We start from the raw sequence: 27,521 nt of genomic DNA on the forward strand, positions 1-27,521 counted from the left end.
CCTTCCACCCAGCGTTCCCCCAAGGGTCCCAATAAAAATGGTACCTCACTTGTATGGGTAGGCCTAGAGCCCACGAAAGGAAATGGCCCAAAACACAACATGGACACATTACATTTTTTCACAGAAAACAGAGGTGTTTTTTGCAAAGTGCCTACCTGTGGATTTTGGCCTCTAGCTCAGCCGGCACCTGGGGAAACCTAGCAAACCAGCACAATTTTTAAAACTGGACACCTAAGGGATTCCAGGATGGGGTTACTTGTAGGGCTCTGACCAGGTGCTGTTACCCAGAATCCTTTGCAAACCTCAAAATTTGACCCCAAAAAACACTTTTTCCTCTCATTTCGGTGACAGAAAGTTCTGGAATCTGAGAGGAGCCACAAATTTCCTTCCACCCAGCGTTCCCCCAAGTCTCCCAATACAAATGGTACCTCACTTGTATGGGTAGGCCTAGCGCCCACAAAAGGAAATGGCCCAAAACACAACATGGACACATTACATTTTTTCACAGAAAACAGAGGTGTTTTTTGCAAAGTGCCTACCTGTGGATTTTGGCATGTAGCTCAGCCAGCACCTGGGGAAACCTAGAAAACCAGCGCATTTTTTAAAACTAGACACCTAGGGGAATCCAAGATGTGGTGACTTGTGGGGCTCTGACCAGGTTCTGTTACCTAGAATCCTTTGCAAACCTCAAAATTTGACCAAAAAAACACTTTTTCCTCTCATTTCGGTGACACAAAGTTCTGGAATCTGAGAGGAGCCACAAATTTCCTTCCACCCAGCGTTCCCCCAAGGGTCCCAATAAAAATGGTACCTCACTTGTATGGGTAGGCCTAGCGCCCACGAAAGGAAATGGCCCAAAACACAACATGGACACATCACATTTTTTCACAGAAAACAGAGGTGTTTTTTGCAAAGTGCCTACCTGTGGATTTTGGCCTCTAGCTCAGCCGGCACCTGGGAAAACCTAGCAAACCAGCGCATTTATGAAAACTAGACACCTAGGGGAATCCAGGATGGGGTGACTTGTGGGGCTCTGACCAGGTTCTTTTACCCAGAATCCTTTGCAAACCTCAAAAGTGACCCAAAAAACACTTTTTCCTCTCATTTCGGTGACAGAAAGTTCTGGAATCTGAGAGGAGCCACAAATTTCTTTCCACCCAGCGTTCCCCCAAGTCTCCCAATACAAATGGTACCTCACTTGTATGGGTAGGCCTAGAGCCCACAAAAGGAAATGGCCCAAAACACAACATGGACACATTACATTTTTTCACAGAAAACAGAGGTGTTTTTTGCAAAGTGCCTACCTGTGGATTTTGGCCTGTAGCTCAGCCGGCACCTGGGGAAACCTAGCAAACCACCATATTTTTGAAAACTAGACACATAGGGGAATCCAAGATGGGGTGACTTGTGGGACTCTGACCAGGTTCTGTTACCTAGAATCCTTTGCAAACCTCAAAATTTGACCAAAAAAACACTTTTTCCTCTCATTTCGGTGACACAAAGTTCTGGAATCTGAGAGGAGCCACAAATTTCCTTCCACCCAGCGTTCCCTCAAGGGTCCCAATAAAAATGGTACCTCACTTGTATGGGTAGGCCTAGAGCCCACGAGAGGAAATGGCCCAAAACACAACATGGACACATTACATTTTTTCACAGAAAACAGAGGTGTTTTTTGCAAAGTGCCTACCTGTGGATTTTGGCCTCTAGCTCAGCCGGCACCTGGGGAAACCTAGCAAACCAGCGCATTTATGAAAACTAGACACCTAGGGGAATCCAGGATGGGGTGACTTGTGGGGCTCTGACCAGGTTCTGTTACCCAGAATCCTTTGCAAACCTCAAAATGTGACCCAAAAACACTTTTTCCTCTCATTTCGGTGACAGAAAGTTCTGGAATCTAAGAGGAGCCACAAATTTCCTTCCACCCAGCGTTCCCCCAAGTCTCCCAATAAAAATGGTACCTCACTTGTATGGGTAGGCCTAGCGCCCACAAAAGGAAATGACCCAAAACACAACATGGACACATTACATTTTTTCACAGAAAACAGAGGTGTTTTTTGCAAAGTGCCTACCTGTGGATTTTGGCCAGTAGCTCAGCCGGCACCTAGCAAACCAGCGCATTTTTGAAAACTAGACACATAGGGGAATCCAAGATAGGGTGACTTGTGGGGATCTGACCAGGTTCTGTTACCCAGAATCCTTTGCAAACCTCAAAATTTGACCCAAAAACACTTTTTCCTCTCATTTCGGTGACACAAAGTTCTGGAATCTGAGAGGAGCCACAAATTTCCTTCCACCCAGCGTTCCCCCAAGGGTCCCAATAAAAATGGTACCTCACTTGTATGGGTAGGCCTAGCGCCCACAAAAGGAAATGGCCCAAAACACAACATGGACACATCACATTTTTTCACAGAAAACAGAGGTGTTTTTGCAAAGTGCCTACCTGTGGATTTTGGCCTCTAGCTCAGCCGGTACCTGGGGAAACATAGCAAACCAGCGCATTTTTGAAAACTAGACACCTAGGGGAATCCACGATGGGGTTACTTGTAGGGCTCTGACCAGGTTCTGTTACCCAGGATCCTTTGCAAACCTCAAAATTTGACCCAAAAAACACTTTTTCCTCTCATTTCGGTGACAGAAAGTTCTGGAATCTAAGAGGAGCCACAAATGTCCTTCCACCCAGTGTTCCCCCAAGTCTCCCAATAAAAATGGTACCTCACTTGTATGGGTAGGCCTAGCGCCCACAAAAGGAAATGGCCCAAAACACAACATGGACACATTACATTTTTTCACAGAAAACAGAGGTGTTTTTTGCAAAGTGCCTACCTGTGGATTTTGGCCTGTAGCTCAGCCGGCACCTGGGGAAACCTAGCAAACCAGCGCATTTTTGAAAACTAGACACATAGGGGAATCCAAGATGGGGTGACTTGTGGGACTCTGACCAGGTTCTGTTACCTAGAATCCTTTGCAAACCTCAAAATTTGACCAAAAAAACACTTTTTCCTCTCATTTCGGTGACACAAAGTTCTGGAATCTGAGAGGAGCCACAAATTTCCTTCCACCCAGCGTTCCCCCAAGGGTCCCAATAAAAATGGTACCTCACTTGTATGGGTTGGCCTAGCGCCCACAAAAGGAAATGGCCCAAAACACAACATGGACACATTAAATTTTTTCACAGAAAACAAAGGTGTTTTTTGCAAAGTGCCTACCTGTGGATTTTGGCCTGTAGCTCAGCCGGCACCTGGGGAAACCTAGCAAACCAGAGCATTTTTGAAAACTAGACACCTAGGGGAATCCAAGATGGGGTGACTTATGGGGCTCTGACCAGGTTCTGTTACCCAGGATCCTTTGCAAACCTCAAAATTTGACCAAAAAACACTTTTTCCTCTCATTTCGGTGACAGAAAGTTCTGGAATCTGAGAGGAGCCACAAATTTCCTTCCACCCAGCGTTCCCCCAAGTCTCCCAATACAAATGGTACCTCACTTGTATGGGTAGGCCTAGAGCCCACGAAAGGAAATGGCCCAAAACACAACATGGACACATTACATTTTTTCACAGAAAACAGAGGTGTTTTTTGCAAAGTGCCTACCTGTGGATTTTGGCCTGTAGCTCAGCCGGCACCTGGGGAAACCTAGCAAACCACCATATTTTTGAAAACTAGACACATAGGGGAATCCAAGATGGGGTGACTTGTGGGACTCTGACCAGGTTCTGTTACCTAGAATCCTTTGCAAACCTCAAAATTTGACCAAAAAAACACTTTTTCCTCTCATTTCGGTGACACAAAGTTCTGGAATCTGAGAGGAGCCACAAATTTCCTTCCACCCAGCGTTCCCCCAAGGGTCCCAATAAAAATGGTACCTCACTTGTATGGGTAGGCCTAGAGCCCACGAAAGGAAATTGCCCAAAACACAACATGGACACATTACATTTTTTCACAGAAAACAGAGGTGTTTTTTGCAAAGTGCCTACCTGTGGATTTTGGCCTCTAGCTCAGCCGGCACCTGGGGAAACCTAGCAAACCAGCACAATTTTTAAAACTGGACACCTAAGGGATTCCAGGATGGGTTACTTGTAGGGCTCTGACCAGGTGCTGTTACCCAGAATCCTTTGCAAACCTCAAAATTTGTCCAAAAAAACACTTTTTCCTCTCATTTCGGTGACACAAAGTTCTGGAATCTGAGAGGAGCCACAAATTTCCTTCCACCCAGCGTTCCCCCAAGGGTCCCAATAAAAATGGTACCTCACTTGTATGGGTAGGCCTAGCGCCCACAAAAGGAAATGGCCCAAAACACAACATGGACACATTAAATTTTTTCACAGAAAACAAAGGTGTTTTTTGCAAAGTGCCTACCTGTGGATTTTGGCCTGTAGCTCAGCCGGCACCTGGGGAAACCTAGCAAACCAGCGCATTTATGAAAACTAGACACCTAGGGGAATCCAAGATGGGGTGACTTGTGGGGCTCTGACCAGGTTCTGTTACCCAGAATCCTTTGCAAACCTCAAAATGTGACCCAAAAACACTTTTTCCTCTCATTTCGGTGACAGAAAGTTCTGGAATCTAAGAGGAGCCACAAATTTCCTTCCACCCAGCGTTCCCCCAAGACTCCCAATAAAAATGGTACCTCACTTGTATGGGTAGGCCTAGCGCCCACAAAAGGAAATGACCCAAAACACAACATGGACACATTACATTTTTTCACAGAAAACAGAGGTGTTTTTTGCAAAGTGCCTACCTGTGGATTTTGGCCAGTAGCTCAGCCGGCACCTAGCAAACCAGCGCATTTTTGAAAACTAGACACATAGGGGAATCCAAGATAGGGTGACTTGTGGGGATCTGACCAGGTTCTGTTACCCAGAATCCTTTGCAAACCTCAAAATTTGACCCAAAAACACTTTTTCCTCTCATTTCGGTGACACAAAGTTCTGGAATCTGAGAGGAGCCACAAATTTCCTTCCACCCAGCGTTCCCCCAAGGGTCCCAATAAAAATGGTACCTCACTTGTATGGGTAGGCCTAGCGCCCACAAAAGGAAATGGCCCAAAACACAACATGGACACATCACATTTTTTCACAGAAAACAGAGGTGTTTTTGCAAAGTGCCTACCTGTGGATTTTGGCCTCTAGCTCAGCCGGTACCTGGGGAAACATAGCAAACCAGCGCATTTTTGAAAACTAGACACCTAGGGGAATCCACGATGGGGTTACTTGTAGGGCTCTGACCAGGTTCTGTTACCCAGGATCCTTTGCAAACCTCAAAATTTGACCCAAAAAACACTTTTTCCTCTCATTTCGGTGACAGAAAGTTCTGGAATCTAAGAGGAGCCACAAATGTCCTTCCACCCAGTGTTCCCCCAAGTCTCCCAATAAAAATGGTACCTCACTTGTATGGGTAGGCCTAGCGCCCACAAAAGGAAATGGCCCAAAACACAACATGGACACATTACATTTTTTCACAGAAAACAGAGGTGTTTTTTGCAAAGTGCCTACCTGTGGATTTTGGCCTGTAGCTCAGCCGGCACCTGGGGAAACCTAGCAAACCAGCGCATTTTTGAAAACTAGACACATAGGGGAATCCAAGATGGGGTGACTTGTGGGACTCTGACCAGGTTCTGTTACCTAGAATCCTTTGCAAACCTCAAAATTTGACCAAAAAAACACTTTTTCCTCTCATTTCGGTGACACAAAGTTCTGGAATCTGAGAGGAGCCACAAATTTCCTTCCACCCAGCGTTCCCCCAAGGGTCCCAATAAAAATGGTACCTCACTTGTATGGGTTGGCCTAGCGCCCACAAAAGGAAATGGCCCAAAACACAACATGGACACATTAAATTTTTTCACAGAAAACAAAGGTGTTTTTTGCAAAGTGCCTACCTGTGGATTTTGGCCTGTAGCTCAGCCGGCACCTGGGGAAACCTAGCAAACCAGAGCATTTTTGAAAACTAGACACCTAGGGGAATCCAAGATGGGGTGACTTATGGGGCTCTGACCAGGTTCTGTTACCCAGGATCCTTTGCAAACCTCAAAATTTGACCAAAAAACACTTTTTCCTCTCATTTCGGTGACAGAAAGTTCTGGAATCTGAGAGGAGCCACAAATTTCCTTCCACCCAGCGTTCCCCCAAGTCTCCCAATACAAATGGTACCTCACTTGTATGGGTAGGCCTAGAGCCCACGAAAGGAAATGGCCCAAAACACAACATGGACACATTACATTTTTTCACAGAAAACAGAGGTGTTTTTTGCAAAGTGTCTACCTGTGGATTTTGGCCTGTAGCTCAGCCGGCACCTGGGGAAACCTAGCAAACCACCATATTTTTGAAAACTAGACACATAGGGGAATCCAAGATGGGGTGACTTGTGGGACTCTGACCAGGTTCTGTTACCTAGAATCCTTTGCAAACCTCAAAATTTGACCAAAAAAACACTTTTTCCTCTCATTTCGGTGACACAAAGTTCTGGAATCTGAGAGGAGCCACAAATTTCCTTCCACCCAGCGTTCCCCCAAGGGTCCCAATAAAAATGGTACCTCACTTGTATGGGTAGGCCTAGAGCCCACGAAAGGAAATTGCCCAAAACACAACATGGACACATTACATTTTTTCACAGAAAACAGAGGTGTTTTTTGCAAAGTGCCTACCTGTGGATTTTGGCCTCTAGCTCAGCCGGCACCTGGGGAAACCTAGCAAACCAGCACAATTTTTAAAACTGGACACCTAAGGGATTCCAGGATGGGTTACTTGTAGGGCTCTGACCAGGTGCTGTTACCCAGAATCCTTTGCAAACCTCAAAATTTGACCAAAAAAACACTTTTTCCTCTCATTTCGGTGACACAAAGTTCTGGAATCTGAGAGGAGCCACAAATTTCCTTCCACCCAGCGTTCCCCCAAGGGTCCCAATAAAAATGGTACCTCACTTGTATGGGTAGGCCTAGCGCCCACAAAAGGAAATGGCCCAAAACACAACATGGACACATTAAATTTTTTCACAGAAAACAAAGGTGTTTTTTGCAAAGTGCCTACCTGTGGATTTTGGCCTGTAGCTCAGCCGGCACCTGGGGAAACCTAGCAAACCAGAGCATTTTTGAAAACTAGATACCTAGGGGAATCCAAGATGGGGTGACTTATGGGGCTCTGACCAGGTTCTGTTACCCAGGATCCTTTGCAAACCTCAAAATTTGACCAAAAAACACTTTTTCCTCTCATTTCGGTGACAGAAAGTTCTGGAATCTGAGAGGAGCCACAAATTTCCTTCCACCCAGCGTTCCCCCAAGTCTCCCAATACAAATGGTACCTCACTTGTATGGGTAGGCCTAGAGCCCACAAAAGGAAATGGCCCAAAACACAACATGGACACATTACATTTTTTCACAGAAAACAGAGGTGTTTTTTGCAAAGTGCCTACCTGTGGATTTTGGCCTGTAGCTCAGCCGGCACCTGGGGAAACCTAGCAAACCACCATATTTTTGAAAACTAGACACATAGGGGAATCCAAGATGGGGTGACTTGTGGGACTCTGACCAGGTTCTGTTACCTAGAATCCTTTGCAAACCTCAAAATTTGACCAAAAAAACACTTTTTCCTCTCATTTCGGTGACACAAAGTTCTGGAATCTGAGAGGAGCCACAAATTTCCTTCCACCCAGCGTTCCCCCAAGGGTCCCAATAAAAATGGTACCTCACTTGTATGGGTAGGCCTAGAGCCCACGAAAGGAAATGGCCCAAAACACAACATGGACACATTACATTTTTTCACAGAAAACAGAGGTGTTTTTTGCAAAGTGCCTACCTGTGGATTTTGGCCTCTAGCTCAGCCGGCACCTGGGGAAACCTAGCAAACCAGCACAATTTTTAAAACTGGACACCTAAGGGATTCCAGGATGGGGTTACTTGTAGGGCTCTGACCAGGTGCTGTTACCCAGAATCCTTTGCAAACCTCAAAATTTGACCCCAAAAAACACTTTTTCCTCTCATTTCGGTGACAGAAAGTTCTGGAATCTGAGAGGAGCCACAAATTTCCTTCCACCCAGCGTTCCCCCAAGTCTCCCAATACAAATGGTACCTCACTTGTATGGGTAGGCCTAGCGCCCACAAAAGGAAATGGCCCAAAACACAACATGGACACATTACATTTTTTCACAGAAAACAGAGGTGTTTTTTGCAAAGTGCCTACCTGTGGATTTTGGCATGTAGCTCAGCCAGCACCTGGGGAAACCTAGAAAACCAGCGCATTTTTTAAAACTAGACACCTAGGGGAATCCAAGATGTGGTGACTTGTGGGGCTCTGACCAGGTTCTGTTACCTAGAATCCTTTGCAAACCTCAAAATTTGACCAAAAAAACACTTTTTCCTCTCATTTCGGTGACACAAAGTTCTGGAATCTGAGAGGAGCCACAAATTTCCTTCCACCCAGCGTTCCCCCAAGGGTCCCAATAAAAATGGTACCTCACTTGTATGGGTAGGCCTAGCGCCCACGAAAGGAAATGGCCCAAAACACAACATGGACACATCACATTTTTTCACAGAAAACAGAGGTGTTTTTTGCAAAGTGCCTACCTGTGGATTTTGGCCTCTAGCTCAGCCGGCACCTGGGAAAACCTAGCAAACCAGCGCATTTATGAAAACTAGACACCTAGGGGAATCCAGGATGGGGTGACTTGTGGGGCTCTGACCAGGTTCTTTTACCCAGAATCCTTTGCAAACCTCAAAAGTGACCCAAAAAACACTTTTTCCTCTCATTTCGGTGACAGAAAGTTCTGGAATCTGAGAGGAGCCACAAATTTCTTTCCACCCAGCGTTCCGCCAAGTCTCCCAATAAAAATGGTACCTCACTTGTATGGGTAGGCCTCGCGCCCACAAAAGGAAATGGCCCAAAACACAACATGGACACATAACATTTGACACACAGAAAACAGAGGTGTTTTTTGCAAAGTGCCTACCTGTGGATTTTGGCCTCTAGCTCAGCCGGCTCCTGGGGAAACCTAGCAAACCAGCGCATTTTTGAAAACTAGACACCTAGGGGAATCCAGGATGGGGTTACTTGTGGGGCTCTGACCAGTTGCTGTTACCCAGAATCCTTTGCAAACCTCAAAATTAGACCCCAAAAAACACTTTTTCCTCTCATTTCGGTGACAGAAAGTTCTGGAATCTGAGAGGAGCCACAAATTTCCTTCCACCCAGCGTTCCCCCAAGTCTCCCAATACAAATGGTACCTCACTTGTATGGGTAGGCCTAGCGTCCACAAAAGGAAATGGCCCAAAACACAACATGGACACATCACATTTTTTCACAGCAAACAGAGGTGTTTTTTGCAAAGTGCCTACATGTGGATTTTGGCCTCTAGCTCAGCCGGCACCTGGGGAAACCTAGCAAACCAGCACATTTTTTAAAACTGGACACCTAAGGGAATCCAGGATGGGGTTACTTGTAGGGCTCTGACCAGGTTCTGTTACCGAGAATCCTTTGCAAACCTCAAAATTTGACCCAAAAAACACTTTTTCCTCTCATTTCGGTGACAGAAAGTTCTGGAATCTAAGAGGAGCCACAAATTTCCTTCCACACCTGCGTTCCCCCAAGTCTCCCAATAAAAATGGTACCTCACTTGTATGGGTAGGCCTAGCGCCCACAAAAGGAAATGGCCCAAAACACAACATGGACACATCACATTTTTTCACAGCAAACAGAGGTGTTTTTTGCAAAGTGCCTACCTGTGGATTTTGGCCTCTAGCTCAGCCGGCACCTGGGGAAACCTAGCAAACAAGCACAATTTTTAAAACTGGACACCTAAGGGATTCCAGGATGGGGTTACTTGTAGGGCTCTGACCAGGTGCTGTTACCCAGAATCCTTTGCAAACCTCAAAATTTGACCCCAAAAAACACTTTTTCCTCTCATTTCGGTGACAGAAAGTTCTGGAATCTGAGAGGAGCCACAAATTTCCTTCCACCCAGCGTTCCCCCAACTCTCCCAATACAAATGGTACCTCACTTGTATGGGTAGGCCTAGCGCCCACAAAAGGAAATGGCCCAAAACACAACATGGACACATTACATTTTTTCACAGAAAACAGAGGTGTTTTTTGCAAAGTGCCTACCTGTGGATTTTGGCATGTAGCTCAGCCAGCACCTGGGGAAACCTAGAAAACCAGCGCATTTGTTAAAACTAGACACCTAGGGGAATCCAAGATGGGGTGACTTGTGGGGCTCTGACCAGGTTCTGTTACCGAGAATCCTTTGCAAACCTCAAAATTTGACCAAAAAAACACTTTTTCCTCTCATTTCGGTGACACAAAGTTCTGGAATCTGAGAGGAGCCACAAATTTCCTTCCACCCAGCGTTCCCCCAAGGGTCCTAATAAAAATGGTATCTCACTTGTATGGGTAGGCCTAGCGCCCACGAAAGGAAATGGCCCAAAACACAACATGGACACATCACATTTTTTCACAGAAAACAGAGGTGTTTTTTGCCAAGTGCCTACCTGTGGATTTTGGCCTCTTGCTCAGCCGGCACCTGGGGAAACCTAGCAAACCAGCGCATTGTTGAAAACTAGACACCTAGGGGAATCCAAGATGGGGTGACTTGTGGGGCTCTGACCAGGTTCTGTTACCCAGAATCCTTTGCAAACCTCAAAATTTGACCCAAGAAAACACTTTTTCCTCTCATTTTGGTGACAGAAAGTTCTGGAATCTGAGAGGAGCCACAAATTTCCTTCCACCCAGCGTTCCCCCAAGTCTCCCAATACAAATGGTACCTCACTTGTATGGGTAGGCCTAGCGCCCACAAAAGGAAATGGCCCAAAACACAACATGGACACATTACATTTTTTCACAGAAAACAAAGGTGTTTTTTGCAAAGTGCCTACCTGTGGATTTTGGCATGTAGCTCAGCCAGCACCTGGGGAAACCTAGAAAACCAGCTCATTTTTTAAAACTAGACACCTAGGGGAATCCAAGATGTGGTGACTTGTGGGGCTCTGACCAGGTTCTGTTACCTAGAATCCTTTGCAAACCTCAAAATTTTACCAAAAAAACACTTTTTCCTCTCATTTCGGTGACACAAAGTTCTGGAATCTGAGAGGAGCCACAAATTTCCTTCCACCCAGCGTTCCCCCAAGGGTCCCAATAAAAATGGTACCTCACTTGTATGGGTAGGCCTAGCGCCCACGAAAGGAAATGGCCCAAAACACAACATGGACACATCACATTTTTTCACAGAAAACAGAGGTGTTTTTTGCAAAGTGCCTACCTGTGGATTTTGGCCTCTAGCTCAGCCGGCACCTGGGGAAACCTAGCAAACCAGCGCATTTTTGAAAACTAGACACCTAGGGGAATCCAGGATGGGGTGACTTGTGGGGCTCTGACCAGGTTATGTTACCCAGAATCCTTTGCAAACCTCAAAATTTGACCCAAGAAAACACTTTTTCCTCTCATTTCGGTGACAGAAAGTTCTGGAATCTGAGAGGAGCCACAAATTTCCTTCCACCCAGCGTTCCCCCAAGTCTCCCAATACAAATGGTACCTCACTTGTATGGGTAGGCCTAGCGCCCACAAAAGGAAATGGCCCAAAACACAACATGGACACATCACATTTTTTCACAGCAAACAGAGGTGTTTTTTGCAAAGTGCCTACCTGTGGATTTTGGCCTCTAGCTCAGCCGGCACCTGGGGAAACCTAGCAAACCAGCACATTTTTTAAAACTGGACACCTAAGGGAATCCAGGATGGGGTTACTTGTAGGGCTCTGACCAGGTTCTGTTACCCAGAATCCTTTGCAAACCTCAAAATTTGACCCAAAAAACACTTTTTCCTCTCATTTCGGTGACAGAAAGTTCTGGAATCTAAGAGGAGCCACAAATTTCCTTCAACACCTGCGTTCCCCCAAGTCTCCCAATAAAAATGGTACCTCACTTGTATGGGTAGGCCTAGCGCCCACAAAAGGAAATGGCCCAAAACACAACATGGACACATCACATTTTTTCACAGAAAACAGAGGTGTTTTTTGCAAAGTGCCTACCTGTGGATTTTGGCCTCTTGCTCAGCCGGCACCTGGGGAAACCTAGCAAACCACCGTATTTTTGAAAACTAGACACCTAGGGGAATCCAGGTTGGGGTTACTTATGGGGCTCTGACCAGGTGCTGTTACCCAGAATCTTTGCAAACCTCAAAATTTGACCCCAAAAAACACTTTTTCCTCTCATTTCGGTGACAGAAAGTTCTGGAATCTGAGAGGAGCCACAAATTTCCTTCCACCCAGCGTTCCCCCAAGTCTCCCAATACAAATGGTACCTCACTTGTATGGGTAGGCCTAGCGCCCACAAAAGGAAATGGCCCAAAACACAACATGGACACATCACATTTTTTCACAGAAAACAGAGGTGTTTTTTGCAAAGTGCCTACCTGTGGATTTTGGCCTCTAGCTCAGCCGGCCCCAGGGGGACAGAAATGGCCTAAAATAAATTCCCCCGCCCCCCGGGAAGCGACCCTTGCCTACGGGGTCGCTCCCCTTGCGTGACGTTGGCACAAAAAAAAAGGTTCCTGGTGCCTAGTGGTTTCTGCCCCCCTTGGAGGCAGATTGACCCAAAATCCGCCCATCTGCCCCCAAGGGGGGCAGAAATGGTCTAAATACAATTACCCCCCCCAGGGGAGCGACCCTTGCCTAATGGGTCGCTCCCCATCTCTAAAAATAAACAAACAAACAAAAAAAAAAAAAAAAAAACATTTGCCTTGGCGCCTAGAGGGTTCTGCCCCCCTGGGTGGCAGATCGGCCTCATAACAATAAGGGGGGTCAGAAATGGCCTTAAATAAATTTGGCTCCCCACCCCTCCGGTGAGCTACCCTTGCCTATGGGGTCGCTACCCTTGCGTGACGTTGGCGCAAAAAAAAAGATCCCCGGTGCCTAGTGGTTTCTGCCCCACTGCTTTTTAGACAGTGCGCATTCCTAGGGTGTTGTTGTGCTACGGTAAGGGAGCCGAGACCAATATTGTACCACTGTTCCCACCGGGATGATTGGCGGTCACGTCTTAATACCACTAGTGGTGAGGCTGCTGGGTTGACTCCGTTCTCATCCCCGCAAGTTTGGCGGTCGGCTCGTCTGACTGCCAAATTCATAATGAGGCTCTTTCTCCCTAGAGAAAACAATGGAACTTTAAATAAAAAAGGGTTAAAACATGTTTTGAAAATGTTTAAAAAGTTATAAAAATGTACAAAATGTCACCACACAAACAGTGATGTAAAGTATAAATAAATAATACTAAAAAAAAAAAACAGATAAAATGATAGCATTATTTATAATATACTTAAAAACTATATAAAAGATGTTAAAAAATAAATATATATGTTGGAGAAATGTACATATTTGAAAAATATGAATGTACCATACTTGAAAAAATATTGCAAAAATCAAAATTGTCAAACAATGATCTGAAAGAATGTGCAACTTGTTTGACTTGTATTTTATTTTAAAATTGTATTAAAAAGTTGTTAAAAAGTAACAATAAACCTTTTTCCCTATGTATAACTATATACATATTAGAAACGTATACATGTATATTGAATAAATGTTGAAATACGAACTTTGTCATGTACCTTTATTAATCAAATAAAATGCAAATATTAATAATGTACTCCAATCTAAACCATTTAGGGGAAGGGATTGTACACTAAAATGATGACCTTTTTTTATTATTACCATTCTAATCAAAACCATTTAGGTGAAGGCATTTAACACTAAAGGAGTAAGATTTACTATTTATACTCCATTGTAAGCAATTTAGGTAAGGTGTTGGACACTAAAGGGGGATGATTTACTATTTCCACTCCAATCTAAACCACTTAGGGGAAGGTGTTGGACACAAAAGGGGTAGGATTAACTATTCCTACTCTAATCCAAACCACTTATGGAAAGGTTCTGGATACTAAAGAGGTACCATTTACTATTCCCACTGCAATCTAAACCATTTAGGGAAAGCCGTTGAACACTATGGGGTAACATTTACTATTCCCACTCTAATCTAAAGCATTTTAGAGAAAGGGTTTAAAAGTGAAGGGGTAAAGTAACTTAACACATTCCCACTAAATACATCTTTTAATTTACTAAAAATATTAATACATGTAAATTGAGAAAATAATTGATGTTAAAAATGTTAAGTATTGTTAATTTTACAATAAATTAATGACAAAATATATATCCACTGCATAACACATTAACAGAAACTAATAAAATGGCCAAAGACATACATTATTAATAAATTATATATTCAAAATAAAAAATCATAGATTATTCTACATGTATAGTATATATTTATTCTGAATTACACACATAAATACTTTTTAATGCAAGTTTACCTAAATAAGCATAATGGAAACTCATTAATTTATCAAAATGTGAAATCAAAGTGTATATATATATATATATATTTTTTTTTAATATTAAATATTGCACCAACAACTCTAATACTATATTTTAAATATATTAAAATGCATTTCATTTTATACAACACAATTATATAAACAATCAATAATGTAATCATATAAACAAATTAAGTTTAAAATAAATTGTCACATTCATATTCTCAAATTAAAAAGTATGTAAATAATTTCTATAAACATTTAAGAAAACATTAAATTATTATTTATTACTACAAATAAAGCTCACTTTTAATTACAGTATTTGATATCACCATTACAATGTTATATAAATTAAAAAAACAAAAAAAATCCAATTCCCAAATAATTATATCAAATTAAAAAGACCTAAAATTAACATTGAATATTTTAAAAAATATTTATTATGTAATACAATAAATTCAATACAAATTTTGAAAAATTATCAAACAATATTACATTTCTTATACATACACAAATGTGTAAAAAAGTGTAACAACAATAACTAAATAGAACACATTTAGTACAAATTGATGTAACAAATAATACAATAATTATTTATAAGTGAATTACAATTTTTCACAATTTATTTTTCATTTTTCAAAAAGAAATGTTCTTATTTAAATACATTTTCATTTATATAAAAATATAAATGTAGAAACAAATTATTATTCATATATTAAAACAATCTCCCCACTTTTTCCCCTATAAACCCAACATATCACTCCTTAAGCATAACATAAACATTATTTGATGAAATATTACAAATATTATTTAAACATTAATTATAATGTTTAAACATAGCCATAAAATGACACTAAAAATTAACATACAACAATAATAAAATAGTACAAACAAAATGTTATAAATAACCCATAGCAATGATATTATGTACAATATTTTCCAAAACTATGGTGGTCATTACAACATTGGCGGTAAAAGCCGCTTACCGCCATGCAGAAGACCGGCAACACACCGCCGCGGCCGCGGAATTCTGCCACAGCTATTATGACCCACATCCCGAAATCCGACAAAATTCAGACACCCACACAAGTCCGCCACACCAAAGGTCAGTGATAAACTGGCGAAAACAAAACCTCCACCATCACTCCAACAGAAATAAGCCCATGCTGTCATGACCCACGAATCCACGCAGCGGTCTTTCAACCGTGGTATTCCATTAGAGGTGCACACCGCCGCACTCAAAATACACACACACATACAAAACACTCCCACATTAGACAATTCGAAATACACACACCTGATACACATACACACACCACACCCACACACTCAATACTATATAAAACACACATCACCATCCACAAACTAGCAGCCACAGGCACTCAACACCATCACCCACACTACTTCCACGCATAAAACACCACACACCACTACATATCACCACACTTATCACCACATTCACCACCCCACACATCACCTACACCACCCCATGGCACGGCAAATACACACCAGGTTCTCGGAGGAGGAGCTCAGGGTCATGGTGGAGGAAATCGTCCGGGTAGAGCCACAGCTATTCGGATCACAGGTGCAGCACACCTCCATAGCTAGGAAGATGGAGCTATGGCGAAGAATAGTCGACAGGGTCAACGTGGTGGGACAGCACCCAAGAAATCGGGACGACATCAGGAACAGGTGGAAGGTGCATTCCGTGGTCTCCAGACACAACATCGCGGTACAGCGGACTGGCGGTGGACCCCCACCTCCTCCCCCACAACTAACAACATGGGAGGAGCAGGTCTTGACTATTCTGCATCCTGAGGGCCTCACAGGAGTAGGTGCAGGAATGGACTCTGGTAAGTCAAATCTTAACTATCATATCCCCCACCCTACCTGCATGCTATCACAGACCCCCACCCTCGCCCCCTCCACTATCACTCCAACTCCTCACAAATGTACTAATAACCCAAACCACCCATCATAAGCCCAAGCCCTGCATGACACAACAAAGCATGGACATCCATCACTAAAGCATGCCCACTGCACATACCCATAACACCCCCTTCAACCATCATCACACAAGCCCCCACACAGGAGTGCTTGCACTGGGGTACACGGTCACCCACCCATTGCCCACCATGACACACACAGATGCAATAATCATGCTTTTACACCCCTGCAGGACCACTACCCAACGTCACCAGACAGGAGGGTCCAGACATCTCCACCCCACCCACAGAAGAGGCCCACAGTGATGACAGTAGCTCTGTCCAACTGGATCCAGATGACCAGCCCGGACCATCGTGGGCCTCGGGACAGTCGGTTCCCCACACCCAGTCACAGGCCACCACAGACCTTCCACCATCTGGTAACACCAGCACAGCACCCACCCAGCTGGCCCATACCTCCGTCCCCAGGACACGTCAATTAGCTGTGTGTCCACCACTACAGGGAACCCAGGATAACCCACGACCCCAACAACAACAGGGACCTGGGGGCATTGGTAGTGGGCACACGGTCCAGGGGACGGAGGCCCAGGAACACAGGGGAACTGGGAGGGCTGCTGTGCAACAGGGGGCGGACAGGCCTAGGGAATTCACTCTCCACGAGGCCCTCTCCTCCATCATGGGAGCATACCACCACTCCCAGGAGAATATGGCAACGGTCCTGGCCAAGATTCAGGAGACCCATCGGCTGCAGGAGGAACAGTATTTGGGGTTCAGGTAGGAACTCAGAACCATGAGCACCGCCCTGGGCACCATCATTGGGGTGCTGAAGGAGATACTTAACACCAGGAGGGACACTGTGGCACTCCAAGGGGCCCCTGACACTAGCATGGACGAAGAACTGCCCACCACCTCCGCCGGCGCTAGTGGACAGGAGGCACTGCCACAGGACCACCACACCAGTACCCTACCCCCTGCAGATGGAGAACCACCCCGCAAATGGTCCCTGAGATCCAGGAACAAGACAGAGCACGATGCCAAGACCCCCGCCAAGAAATGAGACCACCCTGATTGTCATTCTACTGTCCCACTTTGTAACCCTGTCCATATTGGAACTGCCCCAGCTCCACTTCCTATGCCCATATGGGCAATGCACCTGTGAGACTAATAGACTGGACTCTGCCATGGACATTCCTCCACCATCACCCCTCACCATTTTACAACCCCCCTCCAATATTGAGCACTGCAATAAACACCCTTGAAGCACAAAACAATCTGGAGTCAGTCTGTGATTTCGAAAATGTGTATTAGCAATGACAGTGACAAAATGCGTTCTCAAATGTAATGTCAACATACCTATGTCACACATCTCAAGTCCATGAGGAATCTAAGCAGATGACACACGTTGGAAACCACACCTGTGAAACCGTAATGGAAATGTACAACTCAGTTACCATATACTGGTTGAAATCGACAGACAGGATAGAGGTAGAAGTGTGAAAGTACTTGTAGTAGGCAGGAATGTGTTTTCACCTGTGTGTCACTGGAAATATTGCTGGATAACTGAGTCCCTGTTGTCAATGTCTTCTTCCTCTGCTTCCTGTCACTGTCACTGTCCACAGGCTCCCCAGCTGCCACAACACCGTCATCTGGACCATCCTCCTGCAGAAAAGATACCTGTCGTCGCAAAGCCAAGTTGTGAAGCATACAGCAGGCCACGATGATCTGGCACACCTTCCTTGGTGAGTAGAATAGGGAACCACCTGTCATATGGAGGCACCTGAACCTGGCCTTCAGGAGGCCGAAGGTGCGTTCGATCACCCTCCTAGTCCGCTCATGGGCCTTATTGTAGCGTTCCTCGGCCCTGGTCCTGGGATTCCTCACTGGGGTCAGTAGCCATGACAGGTTAGGGTAACCAGAGTCCCCCAATAGCCACACCCGGTGCCTCTGGAGTTGACCCATCACATAAGGGATGCTGCTATTCTGCAGGATGTAGGCGTCATGCACAGAGCCAGGGAACATAGCATTTACCTGGTAGATGTATTGGTCTGCCAAACATACCATCTGTACATTCATCGAATGATAACTCTTCCGGTTCCTGTACACCTGTTCACTCCTGTGGGGGGGGACCAGAGCTACATGGGTCCCATCAATGGCACCTATGATGTTGGGGATATGTCCAAGGGCATAGAACTCACCTTTAACTGTAGGCAAATCCTCCACCTGAGGGAAAACAATGTAGCTCTGCATGTGTTTCAGCAGGGCAGACAACACTCTGGACAACACGTTGGAAAACATAGGCTGGGACATCCCTGATGCCATGGCCACTCTTGTTTGAAAGGACCCACTTGCAAGGAAATGGAGCACTGATAGCACCTGCACTTGAGGGGGGATCCCTGTGGGATGGCGGATTGGTGACATCAGGTCTGGCTCCAACTGGGCACACAGTTCCTGGATTGTGGCACGGCCAAACCTGTAGGTGATGATCAAATGTCGCTCCTCCATTGTCAACAGGTCCACCAGCGGTCGGTATACCGGAGGATTCCACCATCTCCTCACATGTCCCAGCGGACGGTGCCTAGGAAGGACAACAGCGAACACAGAGTCAAACAACTCAGAGGTATGTACCCACAGTCTACACAGAACACCATTCATACACAGAATCTGGCCTGTATTTGTGTTGTGCGACAAGGCCTAGGTCTGTGTGACGCAGCTGTGAATCAGGCCTTGTGGGCCCCTGAAATGGCGGCTGCCTGACCTCTAAAGTGGGACAATGGGATGTGAGGTAACTGCGCTGGCGTTCTACACCGTCGCGATAGGCGGTCGAAGACCGCGGCGCAATGCTGCATTGGTTAACATTGGACCCTATGGGTCCCAGGAGCCAATGACAATGTCCGCCGGCGGTGATGGTACGCACCGCCGTGGACGTGACCGCCGCGGACGTAACCGCCATTTTCTATCTGTTCAATCACTCGATACCTGATTTTCAACAGGAGAGGACCTACACTGCAAGTGCTGCTGTGACCTCGGTCTGGAAGAGACAATGGCTTGTGCGTCTGGGGAAAGGGCCCCTGCCTTCACTGCAGAGGAGTTGGAGAAGCTCGTCGACGGGGTCCTCCCCCAGTACACGCTACTCTACGGTCCTCCAGACCAACAAGTAAGTACACAGGGAGCACGTTGTATGGGCTATGCCTGTGTGGAGAGGGCTGGTTGTAAGAAGGAAGGGGGCACAGTTCTGCGTGCATGAAGGACTGTGAATGCATGTGCCACATGGCAAGGGTAGGGATGTGGGCCACTCACTTCGACTGTGCAGTTGGTAATGACTTCTCTTCTTCCCCTGTACATGTCATGTAGGTCAGCGCCCACCAGAAGAAGGATATTTGGCGTGCCATCGCCAAGGACGTCCGGACCCTGGGGGTCCACAACAGATGGAGCACCCACTGCCGGAAAAGATGGGAGGACATTCGCCGCTGGAGCAAGAAGACGGCGGAGGATCAGCTGGGGATGGCCTCCCAACGTGGGAGGGGTGCCCGTTGAACCATGACCCCCCTGATGTTCCGGATCCTGGCGGTGGCCTACCCTGAGTTGGATGGGCGCTTGAGGGTATCACAGCAGACACAAGGGGGTGAGTACAACATCATTCAGTGGACTGCGCGCAGTGAAGGTGTCTGGGTGGGGGAGGAGGGCTGTGGGTTTCCCTAGGCCAGGGCGAGTTCCGTAGGCTAGGCCCCTCCGTAATGCACGCCATGTGGCACCCCACACCACCTCTGTAGAGTGCCAAATACAGGTATACATGCCCCTGTGTCATCTATGTGTGCAGATTTCGACCATAGCCATGTAGGACATATCCCAGGAATTGCATCTGTAGAGCCCAACAGCGCGGCGTAGTGCAAGGGGCTGCTGTGTCTGTATTGTCTGCCAACGGTAGCGGTAAGCCATGCACTCAAACTGTCTTTCTTCTGTCGTCCCCCCCCTTTTTGTGGTCTCCCTGTTCTTGTGTGCATCAGCATCATCAGGCGGAGGTACAGTGGCACCGGAGCACGAGGGAGCTGCATCCCACATGGCCATGGAGGGCCACACCACGGACTCGGAATACACCAGTGGGACGGAGGGCGAGGGGAGCTTCAGGGCGGTCAGAGGATCTGCAACCAGCGATACAGACTCGTCCTCCGATGGGAACCCCCTTGTGGTGGTGGCAAAATCTGTGCCCCCCACTTCTACAGGTACAGCCGCCACCCCCCCTACCAGCACCGCCCTCCCAGCAGCCCCTCAGCCTTCACCCCGTGCCCGCTCACCCAGGAGGGTGGGCATCACCTTCGCCCCAGGCACCTCAGCCCCTGCCCCTGTCACATCTGCTGCCCTCAGTGAGGAGGCCATTGACCTCCTCAGGTCCCTCACTGTTGGGCAGTCTACCATTCTGAATGCCATCCAGGGTGTAGAAAGGGAATTGCAACACACAAATGCATTCCTGGAGGGCATTCATTCTGGTCAGGCAGCCCTTCAGCAAACCCTGCAAACTCTGGCCTCAGCACTGATGGCAGCCATTGTCCCTGTCTCTAGCCTCCCCCCTCCAACTTCCTCCACCCAGACCCAATCCCCTGTACCCCAGCCTATCCCAAGCACACCATCAGACCAGTCTGCACACACCTCACCACACAAGGGAAGCTCAGGCAAACATAAGCACCACACATCCCACAGGCACTCACGTAAGCATCACACACATACAGACACACCAACATCCACTGCCTCCACTGTGTCCTCCTCCTCGTCGTCTCCCTCCGCCCTCCCAGTCTCATCTACACTCTCACCTGCATGCACTACCACTACAGCCACTACGTCCCGCACCAGCACAACCACCACCACACCCCGCTCACGTGCAGTCACCACCCCAACTCCCATTTGCACGTCCCCTGTGTCCTCTCCCAGTGTGTCTGTGACGCCCCTTCCGAAAATACACAAACGCAGGCACACACCCACCCAACAGCCATCCACCTCACGACACCCTCCAGCGCATACACCTTCACCCAAAGTCACCAAACGTACACCTCCTACAACCAATACCTCTTCCTCCACTCCCAAACCCCCTCCAGCTACCCGTCCCAGTGTTCCTAAGAAACTTTTCCTGACCAAGCTTGACCTCTTTCCCACCCCCCTCCCACTCATAGGTCCCGTACTAGCACCTCAGCCAAAGAATCTCCGGGACCAGTGGTGCCTGTTACAGGTATGTGGAGTGCACCGGCCACCAGGCCAGCCAGTGTGGCACGGAGCCACAGCACAGCCAGTCCCCCCCTGTGAAGCACCAGAAGTTGGACAGTGCCTGGCGGGAGAGGGGGAAGACTCCAGGCAGCAAAGCCGCTCACAAGGGTCCAGGGGGGAGTGTCGACTAAGCTGTGACTCCTCCCAAGGTGGGGAAGGGGCAGACGAAATCGCCAAAGTCTGGGAGGAGCAGCACGGCGGAGAAGACCGCCATCATCCCACCTGCCCAGGAGGCCACTGCCAGCCCAATCGTCACTGGCCAGGAGGCCACCGCCAGAGTCACTGCCCAGGAGGCCAGCCCAATCGTCAAACTGCCCAGGAGGCCAGCCCAATCGTCACTGGCCAGGAGGCCACTGCCAGAGTCACTGCCCAGGAGGCCAGCCCAATCGTCACTGGCCAGGAGGCCACCACCAGCCACAGCCCAGCTGCCCAGGAGGGCCCCGGCAGCCACAGCCCAGCTGCCCAGGAGGGCCCTGGCAGCCACAGCCCAGCTGTCCAATGAAGGACCGCCAGCCCCAGTCCAGCTGGGCAATGAAGGACCGCCTTGGGAAGCACCGCTGGAAAGGCCAGGGACCGCTGAACAAGGCAAAGACCACCATGGCAAGCACCGCTGAACAGGTCAGAAACTGCCAACTCAAGCACCGCTGAATAGGGCAAAGACCGCCCTGGCAAGCACCGCTGAACAGGTCAGAAACTGCCAACTCAAGCACCGCTGAACAGGGCAAAGACCGCCATGGCAAGCACCGCTGAACAGGTCAGAAACTGCAAACTCAAGCACCGCTGAACAGGGCAAAGACCGCCATGGCAAGCACCGCTGAACAGGTCAGAAACTGCCAACTCAAGCACCGCTGAACAGGGCAAAGACCGCCATGGCAAGCACCGCTGAACAGGGCAAGCACTGGTGAACAGGTCAGAAACTGCAAACTCAAGCACCGCTGAACAGGGCAAAGACCGCCATGGCAAGCACCGCTGAACAGGTCAGAAACTGCAAACTCAAGCACCGCTGAACAGGGCAGAGAACGCCATGGCAAGCACCGCTGAACAGGGCAAGCACCGCTGAACAGGTCAGACACTGCCAACTCAAGCACCGCTGAACAGGGCAAAGACCACCAACTCAAGCACCGCTAGCCCATGAGCGGCAGGGGCAGTGACGCAACTGGGACCGTCAAGGGGTGAGTGATGCACTCTGGGCACCAGTCCCCCTCCAGAACCAGTGGAGACATGCATCCACTCTGTCTGTCCTTAACAGGATGAAGCACTCTGGGCACCAGTCCCCCTCCAGAACCAGTGGAGACATGCATCCACTCCGTCTGTCCTTAACAGGATGAAGCGCTCTGGGCACAAGTCCCCCTCCAGAATCAGTGGAGACATGCATCCACTTGAGAGACTGTGGCTTTGCACTCCCCAGGATGGGACAGTGGGCAAACCACCCACTGCAGAGACTTGAGAGACTGTGGCTTTGCACTCCCCAGGATGGTACAGTGGGCAAACCACCCACTGCAGAGACTTGAGAGACTGTGGCTTTGCACTCCCCAGGATGGTACAGTGGGCAAGCCACCCATTGTAGAGACTTGAGAGACTGTGGCTTTGCACTCCCCAGGATGGTACAGTGGGCAAACCACCCACTGTAGAGACTTGAGAGACTGTGGCTTTGCACTCCCCAGGATACATCAATGGGCATGGAGCCCCCTCGTGGATCTGGCGTGGTGCACTCATCCGGCTGAGGTGCCCCCCTTCCTTTCCCCCTGAGGTGCCTGTTGTATTTCTATCTGATGCCCCTGCAGTGTTCTCTCCTTTTTGATCAGGTATCTAGTGTGGGCCTCGCCCATGCATTTTGGGCCCAGTGGTCCACGGACAATGAATGGTGCATTACCTGCACTACTAATCGTGGTGTATATTTTGTTTAATGTGTATATTTATATGTATATATTTGGTTACTGTATTTTGATATATTACAATGGTTCCACTCATTTCCTTTGGTCTTTGCATTCTTCCGGGGGGGTTGGGGGTTGTTACTGTAATGTTTGGATATGCATTGGTGTGTGTGTTGTAGTGGGCGAGGGTCGGGGTGGGGGTTGGGATGTTGGTTGTGTGTGTCCCTGTGTTTTTCCCTCCCCCTCCCCTATGTCGTAGGTGCAGTACTCACCGTTGTCTTCGCCGCCGGCGTTGATGATCCTCGTATAGGAGCAGGAAGACTAGTGCAGGAAGAATATGGAGTTCCGGCTCCATGGTGTCGTCGTTCCTCGTGGAGTGTGTAGAGGTGAGCGTTTTCCCTTTGAAATGGCTGTTTCCGCTGTGTTTTTATCCGTGGTGAATCCGCCCCGGATAAGGTGGCGGATTGGTAGGTTGTGATACTGTGGGCGGTACATTGTCTTCCGCCTGTCTGTTGGCGGTGACCGCCGCGCTGTTTGTCTGTACCGCCGTGGCAGTCGGAGTGTTAAAGTGGCTATCTTTGTTTGCGGTTTCCGCCACGGTCATAATTCCAATTTTTTTACCGCCGGCCTGTTGGCGGTCTTACCGCCGCTTTAACACCGTCCGCCAGGATTGTAATGACCCCCTATATTTTTTACAATGCTAATAAAAACAACACTTAAAACGTTTACAATATTTAATGTGCATTGATTAACCCCTCGGGTGCCCGGTTCGAGCTGGTCTCGTCCTCGACCACGGTCGCCATGTGCCGAGGACGAGACCAGCTCGTCCTGCACCCAGCTCATGGGGGGAGCGCTCCCCCCTTGAGCCTAGCACCCACCCCCCAGGGCAGGGATTGAAGGGGAATCACTTCCCCTTACACCCCTGACCCCCCACCCACCAGTGTTGTCTGATGATGTCAGCATGCAAATCGCGTGCTGACCTCGTTAGAGGTCACCTCCCATCGCACTGGAAGCTAATCCAGAAGAGAAATGCAAAGCCATTGTCTTCTGACCGGGAGGTGGAGGAAAGGCCTTTCCTTTCCTTTCATGTCTCTGTAAGCATTTCTACAGCCTGATCATCAAGCGAGCAGGCTGCAGAAATGGTCACTAGACACCAGGCAGCTTTTTTTTTATATTTATGAATTTAGGGAAGTGGCCCCTTGGGCAAGGGTCGCTCCCTAAGGGGGCAATTTTTTTAAGGCCTTTTCTGCCCCCCTGGTGACAGATAGGCCTACTGTAATTAGGCTGATCTGCCCCCAGCGGGGGCAGAAACCATTAGACGCCAGGGATTGTTTACTTTTCTTTTTTTCGTTTGACCTTAGGCAAAGGTCGCTCCCCTGAGGGGAAAATTATTTTTAGTCCATTTCTGCCCCCAACGGGACAGATCGGCCTATTTTTATTAGGCCAATCTGCCCCCAAAGGGGGCAGAAACCACTTGACACCAGGGATTTTTTTTGACAATTTCTCTAAAGGGTAGCGACCCCTTAGGCAAGAGTGGCTCCCCTGAGGGGCAAATTTATTTTAGGCCATTTTTACCCCCCTTGGGGGCTGATCGCCCTATTTTAATTAGGCAGATCTGGCCCCAAGAGGGGCAGAAACCACTAGGCACCAGGGATTTTTTTACAGACGGGGAGCGACCCCTTATGCATGGGTCGCTCCCCTGGGGGGCAAATTTATTTTAGGTCATTTCAACCCCCCTTGGGGGCAGATTGGCCTATTTCTATTAGGCCGATCTGTCCCCGGGGGGCAGAAACCACTTAGGCACCAGGAATTGGTGTGTGTGTGTCTGTGTGTGTTGTTTGGGGGGCAGCCCCTTGGGCATGGGTCGCTCCCCATGGAGGCTCATTACTGTTGGCCATTTCTTCCCCCCTTGGGGGCAGAGCGGTCTATTTTTGGAAGGCCCATCTGCCCCCAAGGGGGGCAGAAAGCCCAGCAGAGACCAGGGGAGAATATTTTTTGTTTTTAAAAGAGGGTGGGGTTTTGGCCATACCCCCACCCCAAATAAATGGGGACAAAGTTGTTCTGCCCACCGGCAGGCAGGTGGGGCAATTACCCCCAATTCACTCTCCAGGGGGTAAAAATCCTACTAGAAAAAAAAAAGAAAAAAATAGTGGGGTGGTGGCTACCAACCAGTATGGGCATGGTTATGCCCCCACCCTAACTGAAGGGGGTAATAGTCTTTCAGCTCTCCCCCATCACACTAAAACAGCTTATCCCATGGCAAGCAAAAGGACCATTGATTATTTTGGGCTTTGGTTTTACATTTGGGCCATGAGAGCTTGTCTAACTCTCAAAATCGCCCCACTTGGAATGATGAAGGCTACACTTTTTGGACTTTGGGACGCTGCCTTTTAGAAAAATCTATGAGATCTAGACACATCTGAAAACTGAACATCTGGGTGAGTCCAGGGTGATGTACTTCATATGCACGCCTCACCATTTTGTCACCCACAGTGCCCTGCAAACCTCCAAATTTGCTGGAAATCACACATTTGTCCCACATTTTTTTGATGGAACCTTCCAGAATCTGCAGGAATCCACAAATTTCCTACCACCCAGTATTGTCGCATCTATACTGATAGAAATTCTGCCCCACTTGTCAGCCTAAAAACGTTTATTTTCAAACTGCCCTTTTGGACCCGCTTGGTTCCCCCTCGTTTTCTACATGTTTTTGGCTCTTCCCTGTCACAGGCACTTGGCCCACCTACACAAGTGAGGTATAATTTTTACCGGGAGACTGAGGGGGACCTTGTGTGGTAGGAAATTTGCATTGGTGCGGTGATCCCACACAGAAATGTTATTTTTTAACTAAATTCGAGGTTTGCTGAGGATTCTGGGTAAAAAAACACTGGGGGATCCACACAAGTCACACCTCCCTGGACTCCCTCGGGTGCCTAGTTTTCAGAAATGTTTGGGTTTGGCAGGTTTCCCTATATGGCTGCTGAGCCCATGACCAAAAACGCAGGTGCCCCACCCCAAAAATAGGTAGTTTTGTATTTGATCATTTTGATGTGTCCACATAGTATATTGGGGCATTTCCTTTCGCAGGCGCTAGGCCTACCCACACAAGTGAGGTACCATTTTTATCGGAAGACTTGGGGAAACGCTAGGTGGAAGAAAATTTGTGGCTCCTCTCAGATTCCAGAACTTTCTGTCACCGAAATGTGAGGAAAAAGTGTTTTTTTGCCAAATGTTGAGGTTTGCAAAGTATTCTGGGTAACAGAACCTGGTGAGAGCCCCACAAGTCACCCCATCCTCGATTCCCCTAGGTGTCTAGTTTTAAAAAATGCACAGGTTTGGGAGGTTTCCCTAGGTGCCGGCTGAGCTAGAGATCAAAATCCACAGCTAGGCACTTTCCAAAAAACATGTCAGTTTTCAGTGTAAAACTGTGATGTGTCCATGTTGCGTTTCCTGTCGCGGGTATTAGGCCTACCCACGCAAGTGAGGTACCATTTTTATCCGGAGACTTGGGGGAACAGAATAGCAGAACAAGTGTTATTGCCCCTTGTCTTTCTCTACATTTTTTCCTTCCAAATGTACGACAGTTTGTAAAAAAGACGTCTATTTGAGAAATGCCCTGTAATTCACTTGCTAGTATGGGCACCCCGGAATTCAGAGATGTGCAGATAACCACTGCTTCTCAACACCTTATCTTGTGCCCATTTTGGAAATACAAAGGTTTCCTTGATACCTATTTGTCGTGGGTATGTTGGGACTTAACTTGACTAATAATAAAATTGGTAGACAACTCCTTATTTGGGAATGAAAACAAGATTTCTTTTTATTATATATATATATATATATATATATATATATATATATATATATATATATATATTCTTGAATTTCTTCTTTTCTCTTTCTTTCTTCTTTCACTTTCTCTTTCCCTTTTTCTCGTCATATTCTTTCGTAATTTTTATTAAGATCTTGTTATTTCTTGTTCTTCCTAGGTATATCTCCAGTTCCAGATTTGTGGTTTTTCCCCAGAACGACGGATGCATCAGAGAAATGAGTAAATAAAGAAAATTGATAATTAAATTGTGTTCACTGTCTATTTTCAGTTATTTTCTAT

The sequence above is a fragment of the Pleurodeles waltl genome, chromosome 5 (assembly GCF_031143425.1).
Source record: "Pleurodeles waltl isolate 20211129_DDA chromosome 5, aPleWal1.hap1.20221129, whole genome shotgun sequence".
Taxonomy (NCBI): Eukaryota; Metazoa; Chordata; class Amphibia; order Caudata; family Salamandridae; genus Pleurodeles; species Pleurodeles waltl.